The following is a 9,071-nucleotide window of genomic DNA, read 5'->3' as shown; positions in this document are numbered from 1 at the left end:
GAGAGACCCCAGGGGAATGCCCCATGGCCTCTCCCTTTATTCGAATAAAGAAAAAGGACTCCTCTGTCTCCTTTTTGGACATCAACCTCTGGTGTTTGTGGATTAACTTTCCTGACACGACCAAAAGGAAGTTTCTTCTTAACAGAGACAGTAAAGTACTTAACTATCTCTTAACTATTTATTTTCTTGATGATATAGTTCCACAAATTTCTTACATACATCATTTCTGCTTGTCACCACTAGAAAAGAGGAAGGAAATCCCATGCCAACATGCTAAATTTTCCAGAAAATAGAAAAATGGTTTTTAAATTCCAACCAATAATAATTAGTAGGTTTAACTGCCAAACAAATACTACTCATTATTCTAAAAGTTTTGCTCATTGCTGCTGTAACTGACTAAAATGAAAACAATTACTTTAAGGGATTTCATTTTCCTTTCTGAAAAAAATTTAAAATTAAGGAAACGCTCCAGTCAGTTACAGTGACAACTAAGAGTCAGTTTTGTCTAGAACTGTACCTCTGTCAATAGGATGACATATAGTCTATGATCTTATAGCAGAGAAAAACAAGCCTACTAATTTATGCAGACAACAAACTAGCAGAGCTAAAAGCTTAAAAGCACTGAGTTTAGTCAGAGGACAGAGGATAACACAGAATTCTCTTTACTAATCTGAAGTACAGTTACTCCAGTATTTTCCCTATCAAAATGGACAGGACCAAGAAACTTTACACAGTTACAGCATCCTAACACACCAATGTGACAAGGCTTTCTTAAAAATAAGGTCTGTGGTATCAGCAATGGCATCCACTGAATTAGAAATCCTAAGAGTGAATTTTGATATTCAATATCCTTCAGTTAACACAGAGTTCAAAGAGCTTTTGATCTGCTAGGTCTCTTTTGACATCTGTTTGGTTGGATGTTTAGACTTCTCATAGAAATTTGATCACCACCTTACTATTCAAAAAAATAAATAAAAGTAAAATTTAGTGTAAAAGGTTACATGTCATGAGAACAAATTGTCTACAAAACTTGCTCCATTACCTTCTATGAAGTCAAGTATTAATGTAGTAATCACCAAGCAGAATTTACCTTGATACTTAGCCTTCTGAGTCCTCTTACTTCAACTGAAAAGTTTTCCTTGCTTCCTGAGCTAATTACCAACTACTATGTGAAACCTGTATATATTACATAATCCTGCCTGCACAACAGACAATATACAATGCAAATTAAGTCGTACCGTGAAAGACCTAAATCCAAGCATCATACTGTTTTGTTGTCTCTTTTTTGTTGGTTTGGAAGACAGATGTGTGCCTGGAGGGCTGTGGCCTACCTTGGAATGAAAAATGTAAACCCCCTCCTTCCGAATTATTAATTTTGAAATTAAGGGGCTCTCAGGCAGGGATCTGAGGATAGGAATAACAGTTTTTTACTAGTATGTATAACAACAAACAATGATAACTACAGCGTTAACAACAAAACAGAACCAGGGACCCCGTGACAGCCTTTTCGGCCAAGACGGGAAGGGATGGAAGAGAAGCTTTGTTTCACCAACCCCCTCGGGCGGGCGGTCCCGGTGCTCCTGCAGGGCTCGGCGTAACGGCGGGCTGGAATGACAGGAATGAGCAGAGATGCCGGGCCGGTGGATGAGGTGTATCAGCAGTTCCGCGGCAGTAGCTGGCAGGTGCAGGGACTTACAGACGAAGAGCAGAAGAAGCAGCAGCTCTGGGTTATGGCGAGTTCCTTTCTTTAAGCAACCACAGCTCTGAGCATGTCTTCTGCAGCTGAAGAAACCAGCCAGCCCCCGCCTGCCCCCGCCCTCCCTTTTTCCTGCCCCCCTTCCCCATGGGCCCCGCCAAACTCTTTGTGTTTCTCAAGCATGCAATAAGTACCAGCAGTCAGGTTTCCCTGCAACTAATGGCGAAAAAATTCTATGGGTGAGAAGGAACAAAAGGAAAGACACTTAATTTCTAACATTTGTATAGTAACAAAAAAGCAGAAGCTAAATGCAAAAACAGAGCAATTCCAGTATCAGCCACCGTCAAATCAGGAAGGAACAATTACACTTAAAAAAAGTATTTATATTGAAAATATTAGGAACCTTAGAAAAATAGAGATTTTTGCTATGAGAGACTGACTTAATATGCAACCTTATGTGCCACAAATCTCTAGAAGACACCTCAAGTATGTGGTAACTACATACTGCAACAGGCTGTCATGCACCAGCATATGGCTATTTTAAATGTATTGTTTTTAAATACATTTAACATTTTAAATACATTTTAAATATATTCAAATACATTAACAGCAAAATTCAGTAGCCATCCACTTCATGCTGAAAGCTGGAAAAATAAGATAAGACAAACAAGATGAACTAGATAAACTAGCTAAAGCAGAGAAGCATTGTCAAGTGTTTCTTCAGCTATAAGCAAAGAAATATCTAGACATGGACAAATTGCCTGTATTTGTTTCAGTTCATGTTTTCCCTTATAAACTTCTCTGCTATCTAGCTTAAATATTAAATACAAACTTAAATACACTGAAACTAAACCTCATTGTGGTATTACATTGGACACAAAAATAATACAAGCCTCAGATTTCCCAAAGCTACCACAGAAATAAGGGCCTCAAGAAAACATGATTCAAGTCTCAACTCTGCTTTGTTCCTGTATTCAACTCCATATTTACACTTTTCAGGGAGAGAAAAAGTGGATCTGGACTATAACTGACAGTAATTGGTTTGGTTCAAGATCAATAGCCTTCTTATATTCTCCCTTGGCCTGGTCTGATTGCTCTAAACCAACAGCTGTCAGGCCAATGAATAACCAAGAATTGTAGATATTTTTGTCTTCCTTCAAGACAGCCTAAAAAACACAATTTTAAGTGAAAAAAAATGAGTGAAATGCATCTTACAGATCTATGGCCTGAGTTTTGCCATTACAGTTTTGTGAACTATTCAATCAGGTGTAATAGATTGCTATTGTTTGTTAATCAAATTTAATAAAACATGATTGTTTAATATAATATGATTGTTAAAACTGTTTGCTTAATACAATGTAAGAGCTGAAACTTCAGAAAGGCCAAACCATAATTTGTAAATTTGGTTTACAATTTTAATTTACGACGTAAATTAAAGGGCCAGGAGACCTTCTGCTCCCTTTAACAAGCCTTTTTTAGAGAGAACTAAGCCTAGAGGTGGGAGCTCAGGGCGCGCGCTGCTGCCACTGCTCCCTGTGGTCGACGTGTAGGAGGAAGACCACACAGGCCTGTCATCATCCACTGTCGGCAGGACTGGAGTCTCTATCCTCACTGGGATCACCCAGAAACTCTGTTTAGGCTCAAAAGTCCAGTGGTGTCTTCCCTCTCAAGTCCTGCCAGGTCATGGCGACGAGCTTGCCGGACTGACATTGGCGCACCCAGTCTCCCCAGGTTCCTGCTGCCTCCACAGTGTGGTCCTCCAGATGTTCCTCAAGAGTGGCTCATTGTCCAGGGCTGTCTTCGCTCCCAGGTGGTAATACGATTTTAATATGCACCAGTGTGCAAGTCTTTATGGGAAATGCGGAAGTTCATCCTGGGTAGCAGCGGCTGAATTACCTGACAGGTTGGAAGAGCATAAGGGGTGGGGGTACAAATGCAATGATAAAACAAGTAAGAACTTCCTAACAATGAATCCTTTTGGGGTTTACAACACCAAACCCCTTAACCAGGGACCTAAACTGGGATTGGAACAAGAACATATAATTTGAACACTGGGTTTTTTTATTTATAACAATAATATCTGGCTGTACAAACAAGAATTAGAACATTTTTTTATTAGAAGTTGCATAACTGGTATAGGACCAAGGTCTGTGCACAGACCAAGACTACAAGCCTTCACCTCATGACCACCAGGAAGCAGAGGACAACCCCCTAGCAACAGGTGGCGCAAGCTCAGATGCAACCCAGGAAGAAGCAATGAAGACACATACAGGAACTGTATATAAGGGGGAACTTCCTCAAGCTAAGGCACGCATACCATTGGTGAAGCAGAGGCTTCCCAGCCATCGCCCAGTGCTGTTTTTTGCTTGCTCACCACTTGCTGAATTAATAAAATTGATTTTCATGAATAATCATTTAAATTGACTCCTTGATTTAGTCACAACAATTTATAACACAGGTAATAGTAGAGGTTACGTAATTATTTGGAAAAAAATAGTAAATTCAGCTTTTCCTGACAGAAAATGTTACATGTGTAAACTGTTCTGTCTATAACCATACCTGGAGCTTGGCAATCAAAGCTCCTCTCTGAGGTCTAGATCAGAAACGGATTTTAATATGAGCCTTCTACACTTCATATTCTTATCAGCACATATAATCAAATGCAAAAAGAATGGGAATAAAAGTTCATCTGTGTTCAACTAACATGAATGATCAATGAAGTTATCAAAATGAAAACTGAAAATCAAATTTCAACCATTATGTCAATAAAGTATTCCACACTCTATATTACTTTACAGCTGTAGGGGTAGGAGTAACAAACAAAATGTGCAAAAAATACTGCTTTCCAAGTAATGAAAGAATTACCTTGCAGTGCTTTGAGGCTTCTTCATATTCTTTATTTCGTATGGCATCTGCAGTTATCTCTTTAAGGTTTTCCCCCCCTCCTTATTTGACATTGTCACCATGGCAGCTAGTTTAAAGCTGCCAAATAAATTTGGCCATATCAGATTCCCAAACTCAACCATCCTAGAAGTAAAATGAGTCACTGGATGGAGCAGGGATGAGTTGGATTTGGACCCAAGCAGGGACCAGTCATGTTCAATCCAGAAAGCAGACATATCACTGGTCAGGGAGCTGGGCAGTGCTAAAACCTCAACCAATGAATTCTCTAGACGTGAGAGTTTTGAACCAGCTGTGTAAGTGAACTCCAAACAATCAAGGAGGCTGTTTTGTCTGATGATCAAGTCATTGATTCTGTCTCCAACCCATGACTGGCATGTAACAGACATTATGGATACTAAGTAAAAGTGATATATAATTAGTTCTTATAAAAATATATACTGAACTCAAAATATTGTTTATATCCCATTATAATCACTTAGAGAGTATTTCAAACACAGCACAAAATCCCAGAATACAGACACACTAAGAACTGCTAGAAAAAAATAATATGGTTTAGAACTGCTGAAGTTTAGCTCCAATACAGGATTCCATCAATAGTCCAGAAGCTAAATGATACAAAATAGTCACTCCAGAATTAAAGCTTTGTTAAAGTTTAAACTAAATTTAAATAGGGGGAGATGTGTTATAGGACAGGCATATCAGTTAGTAGGCATATGACACCCTGCATATTGCCCCTTTTAAAAGAGGAATTGCTTAGCAGTGAACTATTTTCAAGAGGCATTTTGTGCTGGACATGTGCTCGAGTGATTCCTGGGGACCAGGGTTTCTCTTGCCAGCCTTTTCCATGGCCAGCCTGTCACTGGCACTGTGTGGCCTATGGTGCTCCTCTCCTATCACATACACTTAAAGCAAACCCTACTTCCAAATACAGCCTGGAAGCCAAAAAGTGTAAGCATTTAAGAACACACCAAAGAGGCATTCACACTTTTGAACTCTGTCATAATAACCATGTATTATTTTGGTGTATATCAAAGTATTTTGCCTCAAATGAGCCTTAGAAACACCACGGTCAAAACTAAGCAGCATGAGGCTGAGAAATTGCAGTCGTGGTGTCACTACAGAAAGTGACAGGAAAAGTGACCAGCTGAAGAAGAAAAAAACATCTTTCAGCAGCTGAAATGCAAAAGATAAAGAATAGCAGAAGGGTCCAGTGTTAAATCTGTAAGATAAATTAGTAGATAGTAATGAATGGAAAAATTAGGAAAGCAAATTTCAAACGTTTCCTCGCCAGCTCCAAAAGTACTGGGGAAAGTCTATCCAACTTGTATTTATCAGCAGCTCCTAGAGAGAAATTTGTGCCCCAGGAAGGCGAAGACGCCTCGGCCATCACAAGTGCACCCCGCCGCGTCTCACGTCTAGCTCATGCTGCGCTGCCACCCACAACAACAAGGAACACCGCATCAGCACCTGCCCAGGCATGGTGGGAGATGTGGGTCCCGCAGCCCCGGGACACGCTGTGAGCTGCAGTCCGAGGACACGCTGCGCTTCATAGAGCCGCCTGTGGCTGCTGATAAACGCCCTGGGAGCAGCCGCAGTCTGTCGGGGAAAGGGAGCACCCCACTGGGTAATCGCGATTGGCTTAGCAGAAGGGAAAGCAAGGTCGATAAACGCTGTTACTCTTGCCATGGTGTGTCGCAAGAACGTTAGGGATGGGATGGATAGTTCCTGTAATCACAGATGAAAAATTTGACTGAGTTAAGATGTTGGGCCTCACACATTGATTGGCTCGGGCTTTTAATTATAAAAAATACTACAATTTCAGATAAGCCCAGCTAAAAGCATACAGGAACCAGTAGCTATGTTTTTGTGAATTTCTAGTAGTTTTATTACAGTGAATTTATTATTCATAAATTTGTATAAATAAATCCAGTATCTATCAAGACAGGTAGAGAAGATTTTTTTTTCCTTCCCAAATATTTAGTATATCCCTTCATGAATAGCTAAAATCAGCAAATCTTTTACCATTTTCTCACTACTCTTCTCTCTGTTCACCCAGCATAATGGACCTGTTTTACTCACAGGAAAGGGAAAGTCTTCGCTTCTCTGCCTCACCCAAGCTCTCCTTACTGAAGAATCCAACATAAGCTCCATGCTATTATGTCAAAGACAGATTATCCATTTTGATTACAACACCGGTAGAGAATTGGAAGTGTTGGGTACTGTTGAAACTGTTTTTCTAGTTTTTCTGGAAAAATAAAATGCTTCAACTCCTCCAGGCTGTTCAGAGATCTGGGCTTTCATTTGAAAGTGTGCCTGTTTCACTGGTGGGTGGTACTCCCTCTGTAAAATTCTTACCTGTTTAGACAAGTGTGACAAGTTTCCTTCTCAGTGAAGACTGGGCTTTGTCTGGCCTCTAGAGCAGTGCCATGTGGCTTGAACAGCCTGCTTATTGCTGCTGTGTCACATCACTCTCTGTGCTTCTCACAGCACTTGATGCTTGGATACGCTGATTGGCAAATCAACTCCTAAATTGCGTCTTAAGGTTTACCAAGTGTGACGGGCTCTGCTTGCAATGTAGCTTGAGTTCCTGGATGACATGTGCTTGCTAAAGTTGGTCAGAATTAGGATACTGTCTCAGGGCCCCAAAATCAACAAGCCCTACATAGTTCTTACAGAGTGGGTCTCCAGAAATAGTTGCAAATTTTTAATTTTCTCAGATGTTCAAGCAGCTTCTTTCACTGAATAGACATGCTGTCTGCCCTGTAACCAACATGGGCAATAGTTGTTCAAACAAGCCACATCTGTGTTGGAGAAACTTGCGAGTATGTGGTTGACTAGATAACATGTCAGTTTACTGTTTACTTTCTCACAAGAGGTTTCAGCTCCAAGTCCCTTTTTCAAGTGTCACCTGCAGATTACAGCTTTATTGAGTGCTTTTTCCAGATGCCAGTTATAGTAGTGTACCAAATTAGGCAATTAGTCTTTATACAAGCTTGGCTACGAGCTGCTTCTGGCTTTTGGCATGTCATGGTTAGCTCTACTGGTGCCAAATGAAATTATTTCCTCTACAATGCTGTGTTATCTAAGAACGTTTGCTGCCAAAAAGACAAATGGAGGGATTTTCTTCTTCTGAGGGCATTTCCTGGTATGAACTCTAAGGAGTAAAGACAATTACATTAACTATGAACCAATGAATGATAGAAGGGTGGTTAGTGAAGTGCTTGTGCTGTAATGTTAAAATATTTGAAACACTGTCATTGTAACTGTAATATTAAAACATTTTAGTGATTTACAAGAGCTGTTTCCTAATGTGGAGCACAATCTTACTGTGCTAAACTGTTTTCTGGGTTCTCTGTGAGACCTTACAAAGTCTTGATTCTGTGCAGTGTCCTTTGTAATTTGTCACTTGGATGGTTAGTGCCTACCCCTGGGCATCTGTGTGTAATAGGAAAAATAGCAACACAGACTGTACATTTTTCAGGTTTGCTCTCCTTATTTTGGGGGGGGGGGAGAAGGGGGAGGGCTTTATACTCTCACAGATTATTACAAAAAATTCAAATAGTTAAAACTGAAGTATAAATTTGGAAACATATTTCCTAAGCTACAAAAAGAGCAGAGTATGAAACTGAGAGGAAGGCTTACATTGTCTGATCTGTACTCTGGAAAAGATGAAGACAGAAAAAAATTTATGCACCTGATTCTATGTCTAATGTTTAATATAAAACATTCTGTTAAATATAGCTTTTGTTTGAAATGGTTATTTTAAAAAGAGATACAGACTAAAAAATAAAAGGAAAAACCCACATTTTCTTATTCAAAAAGCCATTGCAGATTTCAGTGGGAGAATCATCTTCCTTCAAGTGCTGTGCCAGTGTTTATCTGACAGCATGTGTCACAAGGATTCAGTCTCTCAGATGTTGCAGAACAGGTCTGATTGTAATGAGAGCATTTACCTCCAACAAGATAATTGTAGATTGTATTTTTCTTTCCATCATGTCCTTTGGGATCTTCTACAATTGAGCTGTCAGATATTTTGATGCATAATTGTGATGGTAAATGCTGCTGGTGTAATATTATTATTATTATTAGTAGTAGTAGTAGTAGTAGTAGTAGTAGTAGTAGTTCTTGCAGTAGCAATAGCTTCCTGAGACAGTTATTTGGGAGGATTTTTATTAAAAGCCCCAGCATATGCCCTTATCCACCTTGTATGGAGCTGAAAATGGGAAAATTAAAAAAATAAAAATTGTTCTTCTCACTTCTATTCAAATTACTCATCTTAGTAATGGCAATCAGGGAAAAGAGTTTTTCTGGTTGGATTTACTGAATTTTTTTATTCTCAAAGACTTTGTAACACTTTACACAATAATCAGCCATCATATTGCCTTTAAGCTGGGTAGAAAAATGACCTGAGAACCTACATGTGAACAGTCTGTTGATGAATTAGAATAGAGGAAAGAAGGAAAGAGAGAGG

At 39.5% G+C, this 9,071-nt stretch overlaps 2 long non-coding RNA genes across 2 annotated transcripts; one reads left to right on the top strand and one right to left on the bottom strand.

Annotated features, from left to right (window-relative positions):
* Positions 1–1,403: 1,403 nt before the first annotated feature.
* LOC117245638 lies at positions 1,404–7,067 on the bottom strand. The gene is made up of 2 exons (XR_004500554.1): positions 6,956–7,067; positions 1,404–6,325 (listed from the first exon to the last, which is right to left on the bottom strand). It is a non-coding gene; the product is annotated as an uncharacterized LOC117245638 (long non-coding RNA).
* LOC117245639 lies at positions 6,110–6,875 on the top strand. Its single transcript, XR_004500555.1, has 2 exons — positions 6,110–6,224; positions 6,657–6,875. It is a non-coding gene; the product is annotated as an uncharacterized LOC117245639 (long non-coding RNA).
* Positions 7,068–9,071: the final 2,004 nt, after the last annotated feature.

This window comes from Parus major, chromosome Z (genome assembly GCF_001522545.3).
Source record: "Parus major isolate Abel chromosome Z, Parus_major1.1, whole genome shotgun sequence".
Classification (NCBI taxonomy): domain Eukaryota; kingdom Metazoa; phylum Chordata; class Aves; order Passeriformes; family Paridae; genus Parus; species Parus major.
Note: the sequence above shows the minus strand (reverse complement) of the source record. Positions and strands in the feature narration are given on the sequence as shown.